Here is a 26,819-nt window from a genome sequence, read left to right as displayed (position 1 = left end):
CAGGAGTCCCACGGGGAGGCCAAGTGAGGGAGGGACCACCTTTACCATGGCAGTTAGGAAGACTTTGTATAGGAGGCAGCAATCCTGGGGGCTGCTAAGGGCAATGAGATTGACCCTGCCTCCTGCTTCCTCTCCACAGCCTGGAGGGAACATGCCATGTTCTCTTAGCCAATCCCTGCCTTCTGGCTGACATCTTGGAAACCATAGAAAAATCACAAGGCCCTTCCTGTGTCAGTCTATGCCAGGCTCATAGCCAGCCTGAAGCTGGGGCCATTCCCACCTACCTAAGTTCTGGGTATCAGCCTTTTGGCCCAGATGAAAGACTCCATGGGTCAGGGGAAGAGTTTGACTGAAGAAAATGGAAAGAGAGAGAATCGATTTTGTTTTCCAGTTACACGGTTGTAAACATAAACTGAAAGATGGATCTCTTCCTTTATGGGAGACGATCAAATACACAATGCAAGTTTATGGAGGGAATTTGTCTGCTAGAGCAGGATGTTTCCCTGCAACAGAGAGTCTGTAACCACTTCATTCTACAGAGAAGTGATCGAGTGGGAAAGGAAGGGAGGGCGAGAGACCCCAGGTTTCACTCATTGCAGGCTAGGAGACCAGGAGGAGGCATACCACTCCTCCATGTTTTTTATCCACCCTGGAGATCTAGGGCTGTCTGAGACTAGACCAGAGCCCCGTATCCAACTTTGGACTGCCAAGATCTGGGCCAGGTGGTCACCACATCCTAAGTGTTTTGGTGCAGTTTCTCTGGGCATCTATGTGCCAACTTCTGTGCGAGAGCCAAGGATACAGATGGATGGCACCTGATTGGCGGTCTTGAGGCGCCAGTCAGTCAGCAGAGAAGGAAGATGTCTGAGCATGTGATGTTGCCCATGAGCCAAATGATGAGAGTGTAGGGGTGTCTTCTCTTCCCTCTGCTGTGTCTTCTGTCCCCACTGGGCTCCAGGGGACCCTGCCAGGATGCTTGCCCACCGGTCGCTAAAGCAGGGCCTCCCATGGCATCAACATGCCCCAAAATGGATTGTAGGAACCATATGCTATGCCTGTTATGGTACTGTGCACCTGTTATCCCAGCACACAGGAGGCTGAGGCAGGAGCTCCAGGACAGCCTGGAGGCCACATCTCACTTGAGGAAGACAGGGAGAAAGGTTGCTGGGCTCCCCCTCTTAGGAACTTCCTCTGTGTCCTCCCTAGACTGGCTGAAGAAAACAACAGCAAGGCTTTGTGTACTGATGGTCTTGGGGTAGGGCTCAGCCCACTGCTACAGACGTGACCCTGGATCGTGACCCTGGATGAGTCAATCTCTCAGAACCTGTTTTCTTCGCTCATGTGGAGGAGCTGTGGGAATTAAATGAGGTCGTGTCTGGAAGGAGATCCAAGAAGAGAAATAAGAACCACTATTTTGTATGATTTTTTTTCTCTCTCTCTAAACAGACTGACGATTCCTTGAAGGCGAGGCCCTTCTTTATTTTTTCCTGTCTCCCCCACAACTCCAGCATGTAGCTGGGGACAGAGTAAGCTCCCCCTGGATGATGCCTTGGGAATTGGCCTGGTCTTGGATCAAAAGAGCTTTGAGTGGCCTGGGGATGGATGTTTTCTCTGAGGGTACCATGGACTACAGTGAGCTGACCTGGTACCGTGCATCCTGGCAGGAGGACAAGCTTCCCAAGCTCAGAGGGCATTTAGGCCAGAACCTGGAAGATGAAGACCATTATCTATGAAGCTATGCCCACCTTCCTGAAAAATGCGGGGAAGGCAGCCTTAGGGGCTTCCACTAGCCCAGGGCTCTGTTTAAATAACGGGAAAAATTTCAGCTTCCTTTCTGAGCCCAACTGCATCTGGCATCTGGCAGCTCAAAGTGGAGTGACTCACGAGATCCTTAGATTCAAGGAAGTGGGTAAGAAGGAGAAGCCTTCCAGAGGAAAGAGGGGGAGCAAGCAAGCGGGGGTGCAGTCACTTGCCCAGACTAAAGAATCACCGAGTGGGGAGGTGGAGTGGCCTATGTCCAAGGGCCAAGTCAATGAGTTACCCAGGCGTCGGCCTCAGTGACAGGACTAAGTTAACTAGAGAGACTTGGGCCCCAGCAGCCCAGCAGTAGCTGAAGTGAACCCCTTAACAGTGTCTCCCCAGTCCACTTAAGGCTGCTCTCCTGGACTGGATTAGAATTCAGACTTCTGGGGTTATCAAAGAGATGCCTGGTGAAAGTTAGGGAGTCTTCCAGAGAGGAGGCAAGGAGGGGAGCACCTACCATGTCCCTGGAGTGATGGCAGCATCTAGGGGAGGGAGGGCTGTTCAGCTATGGTGTGTTTCTTGGAGCCCTCTAAGCCCAGAATGGTGGCTGTGCCTGGTAGCCTACAAAATTCTGCTTAGTGCCCCCACCCTGGCCTCTGTTCACTCAAAATCCTTCACTCTCGCCGGGCGGTGGTGGCGCACACCTTTAATCCCAGCACTCGGGAGGCAGAGGCAGGTGGATCTCTGTGAGTTCGAGACCAGCCTGGTCTACAGAGCTAGTTCCAGGACAGGCTCCAAAGCCACAGAGAAATCCTGTCTCGAAAAACAAAACAAAACAAAACAAAAAAAATCCTTCACTCTCCCAGTCCTTCAACAGAGGTTTAGCCATGATGTGCTCCCCTGCTCCCCAGGAAAACCCATCCTCCCCAAGTCCTCTTGCTTCTCTAGTCCCTGACCCTGGCCAGGCCCCTGTCCTGACTGCTCAGCAGTCACAGCCTTTGCCTCACTCTGGCTCCAGCTCCTACTCCACCCGCACTGCAACACCAGCAGACTTTCAAGCTGTTCTGCACAGGTCTCTATTGTCGCTAGCTGTCAAGTCTCAGGTACTAGCGCCTATGGTGAACCAGCTGTCTTAACCAAAAGTTTGCAAATGCTTGTCTGGAGGAGGCAGACAAACAGAGGGCTACAGCGGGCCTTGCTCTCGGCAATTTGTGTGGTGCCTCACACCTGCCAGTGACGAGGCTAGGTCTTACTACCTCTGAACAGGCTAACTATCCATCCCTAGGCCCTTCTTGATTCAAATAGCTCATAGTCCTGGCCACATCATTATGCTACCCAGGCTAGCACTGGGTTAGAGGAAGGGGAAACTGAGGCCCAGATCAAGTCTTATACCATGTGGGATAAGGGGTTATCTATGCAACTGGGAGTAGAACTCATGTCTACTGCCTGCAGCAAGTAGCTGGTATGTGGAACGTTGGGCAGAGCACAGCACGTGCAGTTGGGAAGACCAGGGCTGGGAGCCCTGTGGTCACGAACAGCGGCCTCTCCTATGGTCAGATAGCCAGCCTGGCTGCAGAAGCTCAGGGCATGGCAGATCCTCATTCTCCCAAACAAATGCTGTGTGGGGGGCAGGAGATCCGACCAGGTTGGCTTATTGGGCCCCTCCTAGACTTAGCACCAGAAGTCCCACGACCCAGGAAAGGCTTCAGTCCCTGGAAGACTGGGCAGTTGCTCATCCTTCTTCCAACCATACATACCATCACCTCAAGGCTTCGCCAGGAGTCTGAGCTTCCCAGGTAGGGCTGAGGTTATGTGGGAACTGCTCTGATCACCTAGAATGGTTCCCAGGAAGCTCCACTGCTGTAATGCGACACTGACGGATGGTGCTACTGCTGCCATCCTGCCCAGGGAACAGGCTGGAACCCAGGCCTCTGCCCCGCCCTCCACAGAGGCAGAGGTGAGGCTCTAGGGGCTCCTAGGGTCACCAACCAGGCTGCCTTCTGGCCCTCCCCTACTGGCTCAGCACCTCTAACTGGGTCACCCCCCACCTTACCCCTACCCCAGGCCTCCATCAGAGATAGCGTTTCAGCTGCAATTAAGAATTTCAAGCGGCAATTTAAAATTAATTGGAAACTGTGGGTTGTTTATGTCTCCCTGACCTCTGTCACTGTGGGGGACAGGCGAGGGAAGGAGGACAGGTGACAAGAGGAAGAGGAGGAGTTTCAGAGCGGTTAGCCATGGGAGGAGGGGCCCTTGGCAGCATCAGAGCAACTTCTCCTTGAGGCAGGAGGAGACAGTACCAATCCTCAGTCTTCCGGAGCCTCAATCTCAATCCCTGACAACTCTAACAGCCACAGAGCCTGGGGATCTGGGGAGGGGGTTAGGGAGGGTGGCAGAAGGCACACAGCCAGGGATACTCCTGGCAGAGTGAGGCCTGAAGGCTGAGTTCAAGGCCACCTGCCCTTCAGAGAGGCAGGGCAGCAAATGGCCAACGTCCACAGCCTCACAGACACACACCCATAAAGAAGCTTGTGTGTAGACCACTGGCATCCTGGCCCTGAGTGTGATCCTGAGCTCTCTGGCCTCAGATCCTGCTGGGTGTGACACACACCCATAAAGAGGCGTGTGTGCAGACCACTGGTGACCCTGAGCTCTCTGGCCTCAGATCCTGCAGGGTAGATGAGGCTCCTCTGCTGTTCTCAAGGGGAAAGACTTTGAATTCATACTCTATCTCCTATTAGGGTTTGGTGTGCTATGATCCCTTTGTCTTCATATGAGGCTGGTCTCCTGTTCCGCCCCCTCTGGGAAACAGTCTCATCACCAACCCAGCCTCCAGGTGCCCTTCTGGTCCATACCTTCTCTCAAGGGTAGCTGCACAAAGGGGACACCTCTGCACTATGACTCCTCCCACCTCCAGCGAGTCCTCTCCATCCTCCTGTCCATCTTCTCTCTTCTCATCTGGACTCTGCCCAGCCCTTCCTAAAGCCCAGGGAGGTGTCATCCATATTGATGATAAGCCAGTCTGTGGGAATCCAGTGTCCCCCAGGACTTGGCAAGGACACAGTCTACTATCTTTTCTATTATGCAATGCAGAATTTTAATTTAACAGTAATAAAAGCAAAAGGGCTGTCAATAAAATAGACACCTCCTGTCAGGTCATGAGTTTGCTCCCAGAGGCCCCAAAGCAGTAAGCAACAGTGACCCAGGCCATGGGCTGCAGACTAAGGCAATGGTGTAATCTTTTACTCAGAGATGGCCAGCCTTCTCTACACTAAATCAGATGAAATATAGTGTGCATATGTAGTGTATACATAGGGGATCCAGACACCATACATTGGTTCCCAAACAATCTTTTACATCCTCAAAAAGTCAGAGCACTTTCTAGGATTTGAGTGCATTGGCCAGTGACAAAACCAAGCTGCAGTGACTTAATCATATAAAAAAAAAAACACAGATAGAAAGAAATCCAGCTGGGCAGTGGTGGTGCACGCCTTTAATCCCAGCACTTGGGAGACAGAGGCAGGCAGATCTCTGAGTTCTAGGCTAGCCTGGTCTGCAGAGTTCCAAGACAGCTAAAACTAAACAGAGAAACTCTCTTGTTTCCAAAATAAAAACCAACAAAATGTATCTAGGGATAAATAGTTCACAGTAATATAACAGCTCCACTTATCAGGAATCCAGGCTCCTTCTAGAGAGATATCTAGAATGATGGTACCCCCATTTCTAGTAGACAACATTCAACCTCAAGACCCCAAGATGTTAAGTTCCGACCATCCTAGTCATATCAGGATGAGATGCAAGAATAAAGTAATGAAATATGCATATATTTCACTTAAAAGATCCCCGCCCCATCCTCCCTACAACACCTGTTTAAAAATCCACCCTGCAATGTCTTTGGTGACCTCTAGCTGGAAGGGATCCTGGGAAATGTAGTCTTTTAACTGACCATTTTGCAATCTGGAAAACTAAGGGGGAAAGGGAGACATGGATACAGAGGGTGTGGTGTGAATTCTGCCAACATGCCCAGTAAACCCTAAGACCCTGAGTTTGGGTGCATGAACCAAGATGCTCTCTTCCAGGAAGGAGAGGAGGGTCTCTTGCTCTCTGTGGACAGGAGGAGTGGCCCCGATGTGGAACCTTCTCCTTCCCGGATGAGGTCATCGCCCATCAGCAGTTTCATTGTGCATCTAAATTGCAGGTCTTCAAATAACACATCTAGAGTCAGTAGGCACCGTGACCACCCCACCCCCCAACTCTTTTCTAATAAAACACCTTTGCCTGCCTCTGGCTCCTGCTAGGAGAGGCAAAGGATGCTTGCCTAGAGCCTGAAATCCACCCCGCTGTTTCAATTAGGAGGGATGCATCTTCTGAGGATGTCCACGGTGGAGCTGGTAATTAGGGAGCAAATTAACTGTCTGCTCCTTCTACATGGTCTTGGGTATCATGGACGGTGCTGCCTGATCAGCTACCAGGCCCTCCTGCCTCTCTCTTCGCCAGCCCCATTTGGATCCTTCATTCTGCAGACTTGCTTTGAGGTCAGGCAAGGCTGAGAACAGGAAGGCAAGCTCCCTCCCAAGAAGTCATCATAAGGCCAGGTGGCAGGGACTGGCCATTAAACTGGTAAGATGGAAGAGGAAGAAGAGGAGGGAAAAGGGGGTGAAAACAGAGAGGAGGAAAAGGACGAAAGGAGGTAGAAAAGAAGAGGAGGAAGAAGAAGAGGAGGATGAGAAAGAGGAAGAAAGGGAGGGAGGAATAGGGGGATATGGAGAAGGGGATGGAGGAGGGTCCTAGGCTCTGGAGTGGGACAGTAGATACAGCAAAGGCCTAGCCTGTGGGGTGTCCTAGCAAGATGGCCAGTGAATGGTAACAGGAACCAGTTGTTCTCAATCCGTGGGTAGCGACTCCTTTGGGGTCAGATGACCTTTCACAGGGGTCTCGGATATCCTGCATATCAGATATTTACATTACAATTTGTAACAGCAGCAAAATTACAATTATGAAGTATCAACAAAAATAATTTTATGGTTGGGGGTTACTAACTGTATTAAAGGGTCACAGTGTTTATAAGGTTGAGAACCATGGAGTTAAAACCAAGTGTTAAACTACAGGAGTGGAATGATGTGGGTATAAGAAATGCCATTCTTGGGCCAGTGGGCAAATTCGCTTACTGGTGTGATAGAGCCATGGTGGAGAGAGCCTGAGAGTTACTTAGGCTCAGGGGCTAGATGAGCAGAAAGGACAGCGAGGGCAAAGGCTTGGTGGCAGGAGTGCTCAGCTGTCGCCGAGAAGAAGCAAGGAGGTTGGTGTAGCTCGAAGGAGGAATGAGGGAAGTGGAGAATAACTGTCTGGGGTCAAGCTGGTAAGGCAGGGCAGGTCATGGGGCCCTAAGAAGCCACGTTGTCAAGGCCCCTATGTCAAGCTGAGGACTGGCTAGCTGAGACAGTATGGAGGGGTGAGCTCGGTAGGAGCAGCTCACGGGGGAAGAACATTATAATCACAGGAGGATGAGGCTGTTTTGGCCAAAACAGGTGCATGTGGTTACAGAAAAACAACTAAACATCTCAGAACTGGATAGGGGGACTGAATGGCCTCACAAACAGGACTGAGTCTCAGTGTAGCTGAATCAAGTGTTCAACTGGTATTATCAGGATCTCTGTGCCTTCTTCTGTGGCCTACTTACCCGGGTCCACAGCAGCCCTCAGCACACACTCCTGCCCATTCTTGCAGTCATAAGGTAAGATAAGATCTACTCCATCCAGACCTATTGGGCTGACAGGAGAGATGAAGACAGAAGTAGCTTCCAAAGAGGATGGGGGGGGGGGAGAGAGAGAGAGAGAGAGAGAGAGAGAGAGAGAGAGAGAGAGAGCTGATCCCAGAAAGTAAAACACGGCAGGCATGCTTTAGGAGGCACAGACAGAAGGGAGGCAGGTTAGTGCATAGCCATTGACTGCTTGGACTGGGGTGGGAGACAGTGAGATGACTCAGCAGGTGAAGGTCCTTACTATTGGACCTGAAAACCTGAGTTCAATACTCAGAAACCACTGATTTCTGAAAACTGTCCTCTGAGCATCACACACACACTTCTCACATTCACTCCACACATACATGTCACACATGCGAGTCACACATGCACTTCACACATACATGTCACAATGCACGTCACGATGCACTTTGCACATAAACATCACACATGCAAATCACACATGCACTTCACACATACATGTCACATATCCATGTCATGCGTGCAAGTCACATATGCACTTCATACATGCACGTCACACATGCACGTCACACATGCAAGTCATGCGTGCACTTCACATATACATGTCACATATCCATATCATGCGTGCAAGTCACATATGCACTTCATACATAGACTTCACACATGCACGCCACACATGCACGTCACACATGCACGTCACACTTGCACGTCACACATGCACGTCACACTTGCACGTCACACATGCACGTCACACATGCACGTCACACTTGCACATCACACATGCACGTCACACATGTACTTCACACATGCACGTCACACATGCACGTCACACATGTACTTCACACGTGTATACTCCCTTCCCACACACTAATAAATAAAGGTTAAAAAGAGAAGATTTTTAAAAAAGATTTTCAAGAACTTGTTCCTGGGGGAGATGGAGGAGAAAAGAGCCATCGGCGAGAACTTCCTGCAAGGAGAGAAACTGACTCAGAGACAGAGGCCCCTGGAAGGAGTAGCTCTGATCGTTGTGCTGGGTGTTGCAAGGCCTGATGAGTTACCTGGGCAGGAGGAAGTAATTCAGGTCCCACCCCATGCCCTTGGAGTATGTGCTTCCAGCTGCGTCCCTGGCCACCTTTCTATTTGTGGAGCCGTTATCACGCCCCGTATTAGATGCCGCTGCTGTTCCAAATGGATTATTGCAAATGATTTAATCACCTACATTAGCACAGCCTGGCTCCCACGTGTCCTTTCATCCACAGCACCACTGCCCCCAGCTTCTCCTCTCCCATCCACCCTGGCAGAATTTCTACAATTTATCAAAGCTGCTTACTAGTCCATGGAGAAGGAGGGACCTCTCGGGGTGGAGACAATACTAGAACTTCTGTTTGTTTTTTATTCTTTTGCAATAACGGTTTTATAGACATGGTTTCGTGCATACAGTTTACTAACTCATATCAACATGCTGATGTGCTTACATTTGAAATTGTATTAAATCACTATTTTATTAATGAAAGTGAGAAATCAGAAATCCTGGAGATAAGAATAGTTAACAAAGCTGGGCGGTGGTGGCGCATGCCTTTAATCCCAGCACTTGGGAGGCAGAGGCAGGCGGATCTCTGTGAGTTTGAGACCAGCCTGGTCTACAAGAGCTAGTTCCAGGACAGGCTCCAACCACAGAGAAACCCTGTCTCGAAAAATAAAAACAAAAACAAACAAACAAAAAGAATAGTTAACAAATATGTGGTCATGTAGACACACACACATACACAAACATACACAAACATACACACACATACACACACATACACACAGCAACCCATTTTGCTGAGAAACAAACTGAGGCACAGACAGGTTAAGGAACTTGCCTGCAGCCACTCAGATGGAATGGGCTTTCCATGATCTGGCTAGGAATCCAAGACACTTCTCTGCTAATTGGGTCTGCTGCAATCACCCAGCTCACCCTTGGTCTCTGACAGGATAACCTCTATGCCACTCAATATTAACGGGCTTGCCCCCCATCCCCAGCCTCTCCCTGACACCCACAGCCCTCCCTTGATGATCTGACCCTCCCCATCCTTATCATGACCACTGCGATGTCAGGTATTTGTTTTCAGTTCTCCCTGAAAAGGTGGAGAACAGGTGCTCATCTTGTTGGACGGGGCAGGGAGGCCAGGTTGGTGCTTAGAATTCCACGCTCTTGAAAAGCATGTAAATTAGGAAGAGCAGCTGGCTGGAGGATGCCAAAGTCAATTACAGAATCCCAAAGCCGAGGGATTGGAAGGACCTCTGGGAAAGCCTGACACCTGCCTCTGTGGAGTCAGGGCCACGGAGCTGCAAAAGACACTTAAATCTGGGTATTCTCGTCTACTCCTAGCCCTCCTGCCTCCAGCTAAAGTCTCTCAGGACCTGCCAGCATGCAGAGGAAGTGGCCCTCTGGCCATTACTGCAGTGAGCAAGGGCAGCCTTGAGGCTGCGTGGCAAGTGGTCAGGCCCAGGGTCTTCGGCATCTCCTGGACTCCTGCTAGATATGCACTGGAGCTGGGGTTGAACCCCAGCTTTTCACCTTCATATGACCTTCCAACCTTCAGGCGCTGCTGTGGTTTACACATGCATCTACATAAGCCCTTGTCAGAAGCTTAATCCCCAAGCAGCAATGCTAAGAATGAGGCCTAATGAGAAGTGGTGGGGAGGTGGAAAATTCCGGGTTCATTTAGAAATCAGGTTCTGTCCCCGCAGCAGGGCTTCCAAGGGGATGGGTTCTTTTTAGTACTCTTTTTTTTCTTTCTCCATTTTCGTGTGTGTGTGTGTGTGTGATGTGTATGTTTGTGTGTTTATATGTTTAATATGTGTGAGTACGCATGTGTGCAAGTTCATGCTAATGTTGACCATGAATCTTCCATAACTCTCCCTTTTCATTCACGGAGGCAGAGTCTCTCTACCTAGAGCTCACTGACATGGCTAGTTTTACTACCAGCTTGTCCTGGGCTTTCTCCACCTCCGCCTTCCAAAGCTGGCATAGCCAGCAGGCAGACCCCCATACCACATGACAATTATGTCTGTTTCAGGAGAACCCAGTCCTCACTTGCATGGCCAGGGCTTTAACTGCCGAGCCATCTCTCCAGCTCCTACTGGGTTCCTTTTAAAAGGATAAAATGGGAGCTAGAGTGATGGCTAAGTGGTTAAGAGCAGTGGATGCCATTATGAGGACCTAGGTTCTACTCTCAGCACTCAAACAGTGGCTTAAAATAGTCTGTAGCTCTAATAACGGGATCAGTCTCTTCTTCCAGCCTTTCGGGGTACCTGGAATGCATGTACGCAGACATGCATGCAAGTAAAACACCCATACACATAAAATAAAAGAGCAAAATAGATCTTTCTGTCCTCTCCCTCCCTCTCACTTACTGAAATGGGCTATTAACGTAGCTGGAAAAGTCTTGGAGATATCAGACCCTCGCTTTTGGATATCACAGCCTTCCAAACTGTTCAAAATTAGTCTCAGAGCAGCACAAAGTGAACCAAGGAAATACATCATCTTCACTTACAGGGAAGCAACTCACTTACAGGTGTGGACTAAGGCTCAGGACACTGCTTATGGTGAAGGGTGGCAAGTGTGAGCCAGGGTCAATACCCAGTCTGGGTTGCTCCACAGCCCGTGCCCTTGGTCAGTGGTTCTCAACCTTCCCGACACTGCGGCCCTTTAATACAGCTCCTCATGCTGTGGTAACTTCCAACCATAGAGTTATTTTGTTGCTACTTCATAGCTGTAATTTTGCTAATCTTATGAACACAATGTAAGAGTCTGATACACAGGATATCTGATATGTGATCCCTTTGGGGTCACAACTCATAGGTTGAGAACCACTGTTCTTGAGGACTACTTCCCCATGCTCCAGCAGGCCGTGCTCAAAGCCCTGTAATCTGGCTTTAAGGAAAGTCAGCTCCCTGAAAATGTCAGCTGCTGGTGACAGCCGTGAGCTGAACTAGGATGATGACAACATACTGACCCCTTACTCTGGGCACACACCGAGCCCTGACAATGGTCTCACAGCAAGCCCTGAACCTGATCACTCACTAAGCCCGATACTAGTCACACGCTGAGTCCTGATCCTAGTTATATACTGAGCCCTGGTCTCTTACTGAGCCCTAGTTGCCCACTGAACCTGATCCTAACCACATATCAAGCAAATATGGTTACCCACTGAGACCTGACCCTGGTCAGTCAGCTGCTGAACCCTGACCCTGGTCACACACTGAGCCCTGACTCTAGCCACACACCGAGCCCTGATCTTGACCATATCCTAAGCCTTGGCATTGGTCACAGAGTGAGTCCCAACAGACTCCCATACAGAGTCTGAGTCCTGATGAAGTCTACATTCAAAACCAAGGCATTTCAATCCCACCATTTGTTGACCAAATAGTTGTCATTAGTCTTCTGAGACAGGCTTAGACCATGACTTCTCCAGTAAAGACTTAGAAAGTTTAGATTACTGTGAGATGCTGAGCAGGGGCCATTCAGCGTTTGGATGGAGGCCCAGAATCCATAGGTGCCTCTTCAAGCAGCCAAGCTGTTATTGAGAATACAGGCCCTGGGAACCAAGACGGCATAGCCAGGTTTAGGCTTCTAGCGAGGCTTTTGGCACAGCACAGGAATAGGCAGGGAAAACTGTGTCTACCTGCCATTCTGCCGCCCACCAACTGGACACCCCATTGCATTGGCAGAAAGGCAGTGCTGACCCCATGGTTTCTTTCCTGGGAGTAAAAAACAGAGGTGGGGAGGGGAGGACTATTATACTGAATGCAAGACTCAACCCCTTTTCCTGGAGACTCAGTCACCTTTATAGTTGTTTGTTTTCTTCAGCCATGGCCTCCTTTGTCAACCCAAGGTGGGACCAGCTCTTGGTGGCAGAGGTGACATCATGGTTCTCGAGAGGGCAAGAAGCCCAGTCGGGGGTCCCAACATACTTCTCCAGGAAGTATCTCTTGTTCCTCTGGTACTCTGAGAGCCCTATCTGGGGAATAGGACTCTGGACTTCTCCCTGAACTGGGTTACATTCTGTCTATTCAGTCAGGCAAATGGATGCAGGGAAGTAGTGGGACCCATGAACCAGCCCACACATTTACTCCAGGGTGGCTGGCTAACGGCACGGATGGGGCTTGCATTAGTATATCAGGGCTACCTAAAAGGCTTCTCCATCATCCCTAGTGGCCTGGCCTCAGCTGTCCTCTCCATATTCACTGCAGAAGTCAGGCTCAACTCTCTGCACAGCTGTTAAATCACTGCGTGTCCTTGGGAAAGGCGTGTCCATTTCTGTACAGGTCTCTCATGGGAAACTGGAATAGCTATAGAGTCTACCTCGACGATTTGCTTCAAGGTTTCCAAAGACTATCGTGCACATGAGGAGGTCCAGCTGAAGGCCTGCCACAATGCCCGACACGTAATAGACTCTGCAGAGACCCGGCTCTTCATCCTGCCTACCACCTTCCCTAGGCCCAACTGGCAAGAGTTGGGTGGAGAGGCCAGTTCGGTGGATAAAGCACTGACTTGAGTTCTAATTCCTGTATCCATATAAATGCTGGGCCGGAACGTTAGCCTACCTATTTAAGCCCAGTTCTCTACTGGGTGTTGGAAAGCAGACAGAGGCTCCCCAGAGCAAGATGGAAAGCTAGACTAACCAAATCCTAACTAAGAAGCTCTGGGTACAAATGAGAGAGACCTTGCCTCAATACATGAGGTAGAGAATAACCAAGATACCTAACACCAACCTCTAACTTCAACACACCCACACCTGAACATTCATTCGCTCACATGCAAACATGCATGCACACATACATACACACCACCTATACACGCAAAAATGAAATTTTAAATATGAAAGAGTTTGGTGGAGACATCCTTGCCTGGCCCAGAGGTCCTTAAAGCCCAACCCCTCATCCCAAATGAGTCTGGGACACCTCCCCACCCCAGCTCCTCCCCTGCAAACTCCTTCCAGCACTTTCTCTACTCTGCCTTCACTCTCATAGTTTCTGGCTTAATGTGCACAATACAATTAAGGCAAAATGAGTTTCCCATCAAACGCCAATGACTTTCTTCTCCTCATCCTACCCCAGCACGACCAGCCAGGCAGTGAGCCCTCCTTCTCCTGGGCTATGAAGATGAATTTCAGAACATGACTCCCTGCAAAAGTCTCCTCCCCTAGAGCCCCTCTCATAACCCAGAGAGCCCTCAGAAGCCAGGAACGGGGTGGAAATTTCAGGAAAGGGCTGAGAGAGTATGCGTTCTAGCAACTGGCCAAGGTGGAGTGGGAAATGCATTCAGAAGCCCTCTGAGGAGCGTTAGGTTTTAGGCAGGAAGAGAAGAAAAGGAGGAGAAGGGAGGCGCTGACCCAAACTGTCCTACAGGTTAGAAGTTTATTAATGCTGCAGGTGGCAGTGGGGGACAGGGTCTGAAGAATCTCAGTCCCGTCAGCCAAGCAGCAGGACTCCTTTTAGAGGTTGCTGGGGGAATGGAAGGTCTCAAGGAAGCAGGCTCGGTTAACACCTCTGTGTTATGTGACAGGTAGGGGAGAGCAGGGTGTTTGTGACTGAGGCTACGGTGAGGAGAGTCACTCTTTCTCTAGGGAGAGGCATGATGCCTGGCTAATGCGTGACTCACAGTGAAGTGACAATAGTCAGGCTGCCACCAGGATGCTGGATGTGCCGCTGCTTAGAGCCCAATTTGCTACAGGGCTGGAGCTCTCTGACAGGAAGGACACACGCTCTGCTCTGTCCCATCCCACCCCATTCCCAAGAACAGGAGGCTGCAATGATGCTTGTAGTCATGTTCCCCACTCCTCCCCTAGAAGGGAGGGGATGGTGGTCAAATGCAATGCTGGTGCCCTGCACAGCCAGGCTGCAATTACTTTTGAGTCAGTGCTTCCCTGGCCTTAGACAAGGCCCTGAGGCCTGACGTGACCTGTCTTAAGCTGTGCTTAAGGAGACACTGCCAGCACAGATGGAGCAGTGAAGTCAGGTACGGAGCTTTGTGCTGCTGAGAGCTCACAAAGACACGTATACTTCAGTGTCTCCCCACTTTGTTGAAGTGGAGATCACAGCCTTCTCCATTGGGACCGTCCTCCTCAGTCAGCGGCTCATCCTTTAAACATTTCCTGAAGCAGGCTGAGTGCTAGGCCCTATGCCGGCCATTGGCCTTGTGAATCAGGCAGGGACTGTTCCTCAAGCACTGTCCAGCCTAGGGAAGAAGGCAGAGCCACAACTGAGGGATAGAGGATAGATTTGGACAAGAAGAGAGAATGGAGTTTGGGAGGTTGGGGACAGCTTCATGTAGCAGAGATACAAGCAATATAAGCCTGGGAGAGTGGGTAGGAGTTCACTGAACTAAAACAGGGGATGTTCAGGTCCAGGTGAAAGGTCAGGCATTAATAAAATAGGTCGTCAGTAGGGCACTTTCATAAGCCCAGAAATGTCCAACTCCTGGTCACAGGGTGATGTAAACTGGTGCCCCAGAGTTTAAAGGCCTATGTGGTACAGCTGTAGTCCTGAGTACACACATCGGTATTTGGAGCCCGGCATCACAGTGGCATGGCCTGGGCAATTTGCTGTCCTTTCTGGCTCTTGTTTCTGCAGACTGAACGATGAGAGTTGCAGGAAAGAACTATGGTGCTGGGGAGGGCTATGTGAATAGCAGCTATCACTGTCCAATGAATTGTTGTTTCCATTCAAAAGGGACTGTCCAGTTCATCGACCCCGAACAATGCAGGTCACCCAGGCAGGGGACTCGCAGAACTACAGGGGCGCTGGGGGTAGAACTGGAGCTGGGCATGAGGAGGTTGTGCTGAAAATGACCCTGGAGGTCTCAGCCTTGGCAAAGAGAGAATCGGGACAGGCTGGGCTGGGTTCCTATGTTGGCAATTTCCCCTTCAAATTCAAAACCTCCCAAACTCCGACTCCGTTCATTAGCATGAGAATAGCGCGCCGGCTGGGAGCTGAGGGTCCAAAGGTATTTGTATTCGGTAGCGCTTCCTCCGTTCTGGCTCAAAGTCACCGCTTCTGCTAGCTGGAAGGCTGGGCAGGGATCCAACAGACGCTGCGGGCAGCGGAGAAGAGGGGAGCCCGACCCAAGTGGCCGCTCCGTGCCTAGGGGACCACACTCAGAAATGCTGCTGGAATACCTTCCTCGACCCAGCCCACTGTGAGCCACGGTTCTGGGCGGGAGGCTTTCTCCAGTAAGTTCTTAGATTCCCCCCCCCCGCCCCCCCAGCCCCCTACAACCCTTGGTTTCTTTGACGTTTCCAATCCTGTACGGTAGGAGACAGGAGTCTGAGGCTTGTGGGCTTCTCGCAAAGGAACCTGGAATTTTCAAAGGTGGAAAAACGCTGCCCAATAGGATTAATAATAATAACCATCATTATAGCTAGCAGTTGGGAGTGCTGCCCCTTGCCAGGCATTATGGTAGGCATTTTACATACATTATCTTTCTCTCTGTCTCTCCTTTTTAAATTCACGCCACAATCTTGAGACACTGTTTCAAGCCTCACTTTATAGATCAAGAAACTATGACTTGGAGGATAAGAGTTAACTTATCTAGAAATAAGAAAAATAAACAATTCCCTCCTGGCGGTATGGGCTGCAGTGTTAAGTGTCTCGTCACCTGATTGCCCCCCCCCCCCCAGCTGCTCCTTTGGAAAGGAGAAGCATGCTGAAAATGAATGGATAGTTTGGGGAAGTGTGAAGAGGGCCGGGTGTGTGTAGAGAACCACCATCAGGCCCTTCTCCACCATCTTTCTCCAGGGTGCTCAGGCTTACCCATCCCCTTGGGAATCCGGCGTATAGCCGTGGAACCCAGTACGCTGGCATTTCTAAGGGAAAGGTAGAAAAGTCAGGGAGCAGAAAGACACCCTGTGTCACCCTCAAGGAAGAACGCAGAATCCAGGATGGGTCCCACAAGAATGTTCTTCATCTGTCTGCTCAAACTTTCCCCCAGCCTCTTCATTGTCAAGCGGACACCTTCTTCTGTCCCCCCAGCTCCCCTCTTCCTCTTCATCCTTGCCAATAAGAATCTAAGAACACCCCAGTGCCTAACCACTCTGTGAAGTTCCCACGTCTAGTGATAACGTACTGGAAACTTTGGGGAGCCTCAGTGGGTCTACCAGGGAAATTGGTCCTCTCTCAGGATTCCTAGTCTTATTAATATAAGAACTTAGGAGCAGACTCAGAGCAAAGCTCCAGGGCAATTCCATAAGAGCCTAAAAGAACGCACTGAGTTGAGCAAGCTGGGACTCTGCAACCACTTGTCCAAGGCAGAGAGGCCCTCCGGGTGAGAGTGGCAAGCCTCACCACACCCCCTGCAGGATCTCCTCCACAATCTCTGTTCTTAACTTCCCATTCCATCCGTATTTTCAGGTCTCCTACAATCCAGAAGGCCTGCTGTCTGCATCTGTCTCTTCGCTTCCCATCTGTCCCAGGACTCCAGGCTGCTGCAGAAGACTGTGACCATCCCTCTACCTTGGGTGAGATTACTCTATGCCGACTCAGTCTCAGACGTGGCGGCATCACACAAGGGCCACAGCTGCCTGGGAGTCCAGAGTCTTGCTCACCCTAAATCCCCAGAGGCTGGATGTAGGGGTGGGAAGGCCAAGTGCTTAGGGCCACAGGGAGAACTGCCTTGCCAAGCTTTCCATTGGCTCCTCATTATCCTCGCCCTCTGCCTGAGAAGGTAATTAAATCTGTCTCCCATCAAAAGCCGGGACTGGCGTTACCCCAAGGCCTGGCTGGCTAGGTAGGGAGATAATGAGCACTCTCGCCAGGCCTGGAGAGGGGGCGGGGCCTATTTGGCTCCACCCTCTGGGAGCTAACGTTCAGTTTCCCAGGGTTGAAGAGAGATTCCCAGCCTTCCAGGGTGTGCAGGTGGTGCAGAATAGGGCCCTGGGGTCCTGGCCCTAGGGCTCAGGGCGTCAGGATCCACAACGGGGAAGCTCAAAGAAAGAGTATGGGCCACGAGCTCCTCTTTCAATTAACAGAACACAGGACTGGAATCAGGCTTGCTTTGGGAGCTGGAAAGAAGGTTCCCTTTCTTCTTTCCTTTATTTCGACAAAAGGATGTGAAGATGAAGATGAGGGTTAAGAAGCCGGTGCAGCTCTCTGCGACATGCCCCACTTACAAAATGAACACAGGAAGGCTTCGTGCAAAGGGAACTGTAAAGGACCAGAGAGTGGCAGGAATTCTCAGAAGAGGAGAGGCAAGGGTATGGTGGGAAAACAGGGAAGGTGAGGCTGGTGAAGTGGGAGGAGGGCAGCAGGGAGACCTGCAGTGGGTCCCGGAGGTAGTGCGAGCTATTGAAAGCTTAGGAGCCGTGTTGTAGGGCTAGAGAGATGGCTCAGTGGCTAAGAATGCTTGCTGTTGCTACAGAGGACCAGTGTTAGTAGCACCCACACTGGGCGGCTCACAACCCCCTGAAACTCCAGCTCCAGATCCAGCGCCCTCTTCAGGCCTCTGCAGGTACCTGCAAGAATAGTAGACTAGGATGGAGAAAAAATGGGGGGGGGGGTGATATGCAGCCTGGCCTGAACCTTCAAGCCCGTATTCCTGGCTCTGTTTGATTCAAACAAGGAAGGTGATTCCTAGAGCCAAGCAAGGGGAACTCTGCCCAGAGTCATTTGGCTATGGCACTTGACCTCAATAGGCTGCCCTGACTCAGGGATTCAGGAGTACCTCTGTGAGCCTCCACTTTCTTCCCCTGTGAGATGGCAAAGGTGATGATAGTGATGGTGAAGGGTCCTCCACAGACTGGTGAGCATCAAGAGTCGTAGCTGTGCCAGAAGAGACCTGCTCTGGTCGCCACAGGTCTCCCCCAACCGCAGGATGCCTGGATGCTCTCCTGCCTTTTGATGGGAACTCTCACAACCCTGGCATGAGCTCACTTTAGTAGGCAGGTTTTGGGCCAACCTCCAACTTTCAAGTTGCCTGTGAGAGCCCTACTCAATTACCCTTAATCTTCTTGATGAGGTGGAGTCCAGCCAGCCATTGCAAGCCCCAAAACAAGTCCCCAAGCCCTGGTCACAGATTACTTTTCCCTCGCCCTCCGTGTGGCCATCCATCTAGATAGCTAGGTAGTGGCGTGGACAGCCCAGGAAGATGTGTCCTTCCTACCCCACTTCCTCCTGGGGTGAGGGTGGTGATCAGATCCAAAGTGTGGGAGAGATATTCTGAATCTCAGAGACCTGGCTTGAAATTCCACCATTAGCATTTGGCGAGTGGCCTGAAAGGCCCTTCTTAATCTGCATGTGTCTTCTAGGTGCCCCTGCGAGTCAAGAACCACTTTCTGGAAGAGGGGGTTCCTTAGATCCAAGGGAGCCAGCAGATCTCTGGAAGGGCAGATCTGCACAGCAGGATTGTGAGGCGGAGGACACAGAGTGCTGCCAACTAAGCAGGCCAGGCCATCATCCCAAAGTCAGTGGAGGGTGCTCCTCCCAGCTGCAGCCAGGGTTGAAGCTCTCACTATAGGAACACCAAGAAGAGGTTCCCTATGAGAAGTCACACACATGGGCACACAGCATGGCACACACCAAAGCAAACAGGGAACCCTTCCTGGGTAGCCACAATGTCACAGAAATAGACAGACCAGGCCAGGCCTTGCTTGAGTGTACACTCTCTCTTTCTTCATATTTTCTGATGTCGCTTGGTCACATCTGTCCTCCATGTCCTGGTAAGAGGACCAAGTAGGATTAAGTCCTAAGACTGGAAGGCAGATGTGTAATCCTGGCCTTGGGGTGATCTCTTACCACCTACAATAACTAGTACTGTAAAGTCAGTGGACAGGAAGGCTGACTTTTGTAACATGAGGGCCTGCTTGTTGAGGTCCCACACCAGTCTTTTGTGTTGCAGGGAGATAGGTGTGGGCATGGCGGAAGGGAAGGTGTGTGTGTGTGTGTGTGTGTGTGTGTGTGTGTGTGTGTGTATGTGTGTGTGTGTGTAACCTGAGCACCCTGAACATAGAAAGGATCTGCTATGCTTCTGAAATTGGATGGGAGAGTCACAGGCAAGTTCAGAAGAACCTTAACAGCCTTGCTCAGTGACAGGATGGGAAGATAATCACTGGGACCCAAGCCTGGAAGTGGAAGGGTGTGTCCAATGACATCAGTGAAGAGAAAGAGGAAGGTTTAGAGGGGACAAGAGGGACAGGCCCAGTTCTCAGACACTGTGAGGCTAACACAGTTCAGTTCAGCCCATGTGCCTAAGGCCTTCCCGAGTGGCTGCCCACAAACATCTACACACCTCCCTCCAGCCCCTAGATACTGGCCTCACAAAGTGGCCGGACCCCCAGTGGCCCTAGTTACAGTCCTTTTCCACCAAGGTATGAGCAGCACTTGACACAGCCAGGCCTCTCAGCTGTGTCTACCCAAGGGTCTCTCTGCTCTGGTCTCACTGTCCTCTGCCCATCTCCAGGGCCCAGTTCATTAATCTCTGTTCCATGCCAGATGGAGAGAGGCCTTGGCAGCATGGTAGCCCAGGATTGCCCACCCCAAAGTCAGAGTTATCCTGTTTACTCATGCGCAGTGGGGAACTTTTCTAACACAGACTGAACTCAGGGACCATGTGGTCCCCTCCTCCTCTTCAGAAGTACCTAACTTCTGGCCTAACTCTGTGGACCCTTCAAGACCCAACCCAGAAAGTCGCTTCTACCTTTCACCCCATGGCCAGATGGGTTAGATACTTTCCTTTTGTGCACCATTTGCTGACCAGTTACAGCATTGCTGATGACCAAAGACACAGTGCCACCTGTGTGTCCACCTCTGCCACAAGAGGAGCCTCTACCGTATACACTGGAGGGTCAGCATGCTGTCATTGGTCCCCACGCCTTTCTCTGGGGTGTGTGAGGGGTTTCCTAGACTTCCCAGTTCGAGGTAGGGTGGCGGGCCTACCTTGACTACCTTGACTCATGGGTCTTCAGAAACGGTCCCCAAAAGCTGATCTCAGGGTTGTGTTCTATAGCCCCATATCTAGCATGAGGCAGCTTCATGGAGCAGAGGTGAGGATGCGAGCCCCAAGGTTCTCATCTTTACAGTCTGTCTCCTCCCTGTACATGGCTTGGCCAGTGGCCCATGTCTAGATGGAGTTGATGAAGGTTCCAAGGAGCCAAGGCTTAGCAGCTGCAGAAGTGATCATGAAATTCATGGAGATCTCCTCCAAGACTCAGATATGGGAGCTGTAGACTAAGGGAGAGGCAAGACTAGAGGACGTCCCTCTGGTTGTACCCGGTCAGAGGGCTACTGACCAGGGATTAACCTTCATTGCCAACTTGTCTGGATGTGAAATCACTTAGGGACACCGCTCTGAGTGTGTGAGTGAAGGCATTTCCAAAGAGGTTTAAGTGACTGGGAAGACCCACCCTGAATGCGGGTGGCACCATCCCGTGGATGGGGGTCCCAGACTGAATAGAGAACACCAATATCCATCCTTTTGCTGCTGCTGCCTACAGATGCCCTGTGGCCTGCTGCCTCGTGTGCCTGTGACCCAAACAGAGCCCCTTTTGCAACACTCCTGCCACTATGAAACAAGACAAGTTCTTCCTTCCTTAAGTTGATTCTGCCAGAGTTGCTGAGCCCAGGAATGTGATTTGGCTTGTCTTACTTACTTCCTGGCTCTCAGAGGTTATATGAGCATGCCCCACCTCCTTATCACAGCATATGGATAGCGATCTACAGATTTCATTCAGATCTCCTAGGGGCTTTAGAAAGTTTAGGCCTTAAATTCATTAGCATTTTAGTCAGTCCAGGTTGATATAGCAAAAATGCCATTGATCAAGTTTCCTAAACAAAGACCATAAGTAGGGCCGGCCATGGTGGCGCACGCCTTTAATCCCAGCACTCGGGAGGCAGAGGCAGGCGGATCTCTGTGAGTTCGAGACCAGCCTGGTCTACAAGAGCTAGTTCCAGGAAAGGCTCCAAAATCACAGAGAAACCCTGTCTCGAAAAACCAAAAAAAAAAAAAAAAAAAAAAAAGACCATAAGTATCTCCCAGTTTGGGGGCAGGAGTTCCTGGTTCATGTAATAGATGTCTTCATTTGTGGTCACATGACAAAAGCGTCAGGAGAAGGCTCTAGGGTTTCTTTTTCTAACATTCAGTGTGTGTGTGTTCGGGCATTTGAACACATACGTGATACAGCACATGAAATCCGAAGACAAATGGCAGGAGATGGTTCTCATTTTCCACCATGAGGGACCCAGGAGGAATCGGGTCCTCAGGCTCTGTGATAAGTACCTTTACCCACTGAGCCATCTTGTCATCTCTGGGATTTGAAGTAGGCACTGATCACATTCATTGAGGCCCATGTGTAGAGCTCCCAAAACCCAATCACCTTCCAAAGGCCCCACCTTCTGACACCATCACAATAGGGTTTAGCAATTCTTAAATTTTTATTTTTAATCATATGTATATGTATGTCTGCCTATGGGTTTATGCATGTGAGCGTGTGTTCCTCCAGAGGTGAAGTTATAAGCAGTGGTGAACCACCTGATGGATAGAACGTAGGTCCTCTGGAAGAACAGGTCAGCCCTTAATCACTAAGTTACCTCTCCAGCCCCAGGATGAGCATTTTCAAATGTGAATTTTGTAGGGGACACAGACTTCTAGTCTACAACAAATGAGGCTCCGGCTTGCATCCTGGTCCTCTTCAGCTCCAAGGGAGAGAAGTGGCCCTAGGCACCCACGGTGTTCCAGGCACAGAGCAGCTGACCTATCAGCACACAGAGTAAGTACGAATGATGCCCCCAGTGTCTCTACCCAATGGCCCCGCTGGGTAGGAATTCTTCTCACCTTCATGAGAAAAGGAACTTACCAAACAGAAAGAAGAAATAGAAAACAGGACCCCAAAACATGTGAACAGATTGATTTGGGGATTTTTTTTTCATTATTATTATTGTTGTTGTTGTTGTTATTAGTGGTGGTGTTGGCTTGGTTTTGTTTTGCTTTGCTTTGCTTTGAGAAAGGGTTTCTTTGTGTAGTCTTGGCTGTCCTGGAACTCACACTGCAGAACAGACTGGCCCCAAACTTAGAGCATTCCCTGCTTCTGCCTCCAGGGCACTGGGATTAAAGATGTGTGCCACCACACCCAACTTCAGATTGAATTAATAAAAAGTCTGCTATTAGGAAATTCTCCAGACTTAGAGGCTTTATCTGACCAATTTTAATTTACAGAAAAAGGAAAGAAAGAAGAAGAAAAAGAAAAGGAAGAAAGACATTTTTTCTAGGAAAGGGGGGGAAACTCTAAGTCACCTTGTGAGGCCCGTGAAACATTAATCTCCACTTCTCACATCTGCACAGTGGGGAAAATAATAGGGTGGCATTGGAGCCTTGAGTATATGGCATTTAACATGACTCCTGTGTGTTCCACATGTGACATTGTTTCTACACAGCCAAGCCAGGATTCAGGCTGAAGCCTCTGGCTCACTGAACCAGGCATCTAGAATGGCATGCCTAGGACAAAGAAGAGGAAGAAAGAAAAAGTGAACTGTGGTGCTTGAATAGGAGTCCCCAACTCCCAGGGGCCACCAGGCAAACTGGATCTCACTGGACCCTCATGAAGACCCTTCAAGGCAGCTGAGCCCATGCAGTTTGCAGGCAGGAAAACCGAAGCTCCGAGAGCCTGGGCACTGACTGTGGTAAGTCACAACCAGGACCAGCAGAAGACGAAGCTCAAGGGTGTCTGCATTTGCTTATTAGGCAGGCGTATGAACCAACTAAGCCACAGCCGTGGATAACCTCAGACCCAGGCTGTGGTTTTTTTTTTCCTTTCCTTTTTTTTTTAAAAAAAATTATTTATTTATTTTACATCCTGACCACAGCCTCCCCTCCCTCTTCTCCTCCCTCTCCCTACCCTCTCCCCTCTGCCCCTCCAATCCACCCCTCCTCCATATTAGCTCAGAAAGGGGCAGGCCTCCCATGGCAATCAGCAAAGCAGAGCATATCAAACCAAGCACCTCCCCTTGTATTCAGGCTGAGCAAGACAATCCAGCATGAGGAATAGGTTCGCAAGAGCCAGCCAAAGCACCGGGTAGAGTACAGTCCTGCTCCCATTACCAGGAGTCCCACAAACAGAGCAAGCGACACAGCTGTCACATATATGCCAAGGGCTAGGTTCATCTCATGCAGGCTCCCTGGTTGTTGCTTCAGACTCGGCGAGTTCCCATGAGCCAGGCTAGCTGTTTCTGTGGGGTTTCCTCCAATGTCCCTGACACCCCCCAGCCCCTCCCTCCCACTTACCCTCCCACCCCGGCTCCTACAATCCCTCCTCTCTCTCTCTCAGCAGGACTCCCCAAGCTTGGCCCAATGTTTGTCCCTGGGTCTCTGAATCTGCCTCTGTCTGAATCTGCCAGTCAATCACTGGATGAAGGCTCTCCAATGACAACCAGAGTAATCATCAATCTGAGCACAGGGATGGCCCGTTCAGGCTATGTATCCACTGTCACCAGGAGTCTTAGCTGGGGCCAGGCTGTCTGTAGATGTAAGAATTCCCATCTTTAAAACGGGTAGGGAAGCTGCTCTGTGGATCATTGAAGGACAGAGGAAGTACTTGAAGTGACCTGGCCCATAACAGTAACATCTGTCTGAAGAATTTCCCCCTCCGAAGATCACTGCCTACCAAGCCCTACCTGGTACTCATGGAGCTTGGAATCCACCGCCTGTGTATGTTGCTTTCACTGTTTAAGTAAAACACAGATACAGTCTTTTGTGATTGACAAGTTCCCCAAACCCACCTGGGGTAAATCTGCACCCTGACTCACATCATATCGGCATCATCTTGAGTTGTTTTGAATGCATGTTCTCCTGCAGATATGGCCCTTACAGGCTGCTTACAGTTCACAATCACATACATACTATTCTCTGTGCGTGACATGGTGTGATTCATGTAGGTGTGCTCATATGTGTAGCGGTCAGAGGTCATTGCCAAGTACCTTTCTCAATCACTCTTCTCTTTGTTTTTTGAGACAGGGTCTCTCACTGAATCAGAAGTTTACCAATTAGGTTAGGCTTACTGGGTGGAAACCCCCAGGATCTTCTGTCTTTGCCTCCCCACGGTCAGGATTACAGGCGTAGGCTGTCATGCCTGGTTTTTATGGGGATTCCGGGGTTCCAAACTCAGGTCCCCGTGCTTGTGCAGCCATCACTGTTCATCACGGTGTCAGGGTGCTGCAGAGTGGCATAAAGGGTCACCGATGACCTGGACTGAAGTCCTGACCCTGGCCTTGTGTCTGTGTGACCTGGGACCAGATTCTCAGCCCTCTGAGTCTCAGATTCCCCATCTGGAAATAGCAATGGAAATTCCACATCAGCTTGGCGCAGTGGTACTCAACCTTCCTAACGCTGTGACCCTTTAAGACAATTCCGCACGTAGTGGTGACCCCAACTATAAAATTATTTCTGTTGTTACTTCGTAACTGTAATTTTGTTACTGTTATAAATTGCAGTGTAAATATCTGTATTTCCTGACAGTCTTAGGCGACTCCTGTAAAAGGCTCATGAGAACTACTGGCTTAATTAGCTGGATGTCTCTATGAGCTAGCAAAGAGATACTCAGTGGTGTCAGATCCTCAGGCCCCGAGGGAATCTGAGAACTGGGATTTAAGTGGCCTGGAGACTAGGAGTTGACCAGATAGTCCTCACATCTCTGCGCTTACATGTTTCTCCCCTCTTGAGGCAGAAGAGTAGGAAGGAGGAGAGCACAGTGTGGCTGCTGGCTTCGGTGATTGTTCAGTCTCTGGAGGAGCTCCAGGGAAAGGATGATATCCTCAGAGGTGACAGCTGGGGTCCGGCGCCTGCTTTCCCTAAAGCTGGAAGAAAAAAGTTGCTTCCAACAACGGTAGCTATTGACAGTGTGAGTCCAGCTCCCTCAACTTTTCCCTCCTGTTAGAAGCTGCTTCTTACTATTTGAACATGGGGAAACTGCGGGCAGAGAAAGCATCTACATACCATCTAGTCCCGCTCCCTCTTTGACCTGAAGGCAAGAAAGCAGGGGACATAAAGACAGTCCTGACCTCTCTTTACAATAATAACCGTGTCCTTGGGAGCAGAGACCAACCAGGGAGGTGTCATCGTCCTCATTCACAAGTCAGAAAACTAGGCAGCTTCCTCAAGGGCGGCCCCGGCTAAAGGCAGATTAGAACTTCAGGTGTCTCTCACTCATCCGCCCCATACTCAATACTGCATCCCCCCAACCTGGTGGACCCCATCCTCCAGACATACGCCATGGGCTTCAGGCCCCCGGAAGTCACCCTCTCATGCCCACTGCTCTCTTCTACTCGCATCTCCAGGACTCCCAAGAATCATTCAAGAAACTGCCTTGTCTACAAGCCGGTGGTCCCCAAGGAAGAATGACCCAGTGTCACTGGGAGCACGTACCCAGCACAGCGCCAGGCACAAACACAGTTGAGTGTGAATGAGACATTCGTGGAGGAATGGATGGAACCCGAAAGGGAGGGAGGGGTGGGAAAGAGGAAAGATTAGAAGCCCATACTCTCTTCCATAGCTGCTCTCAACAGAGAAACAAGGCTCCAAGTGTCTACCCCACACTAATGAACCTCAACTTTCACCACCACTGCTACACCTGATCCCCAGCTCCCCTGCCACAGGGCCCACAACTTTCATGAGCTTCCCTGCCACCCTCAATTCCATTAGAGTACAGAACACTCGTCTTAGGCAAGTGACCAGGCCTTGAGCACAGACCAGAAAATGGAGGACTGGGAGGCCAGGCTGGAACCTACAAAACCCTGGAGCAAATGTCACTCTTCATCAGTCCCATCCCTTGTTAACCGGGAACTGGTGAGGGGCATGCTCCTTCCTTGAGGTGGGGAGGGGGCTAGGGGGACTCCCAGTGTTTGTCAGCAGAGTATGGTATTGGGGAGGACTGTGTTTCCATGGTTACTAGCCATGGGAGCTGCAGGGAGATGGGGCCATGGTGTACACAGACACAGATCCACACGGACCTGCAAGAAAAATAGCAACAGATTTGCTGAGTCATTGGCCCCACATATTTATAGTCTCTGGCGAAGGCAGACCTGCCTATCAGAGGCTAATAATACTGCAGCAGTGTGTTAATTGCAAAGACGGATTCTTCAGGCATCCATTCAGACACCCGAGACTGCTCCTTGAATAAAGAGTAAGGCCTTACAATGAGCCAGGCTTCCTTCTGCTTGGTAGTGTGTATAGTTAGGTATAGTTAGGAGAGAGAGACAGAGAGAGAGAGAGAGAGAGAGAGAGAGAGAGAGAGAGAGAGAGAGAGAGAGCAGGTATAAGAAACTGATTCTGGCTTGGCAAAAAAAAAAGCCAGTGTTACATCAAGCAGACTGAAACCAGCCCACG

This window comes from Microtus pennsylvanicus, chromosome 3 (genome assembly GCF_037038515.1).
Source record: "Microtus pennsylvanicus isolate mMicPen1 chromosome 3, mMicPen1.hap1, whole genome shotgun sequence".
Taxonomy (NCBI): Eukaryota; Metazoa; Chordata; class Mammalia; order Rodentia; family Cricetidae; genus Microtus; species Microtus pennsylvanicus.
Note: the sequence above shows the minus strand (reverse complement) of the source record.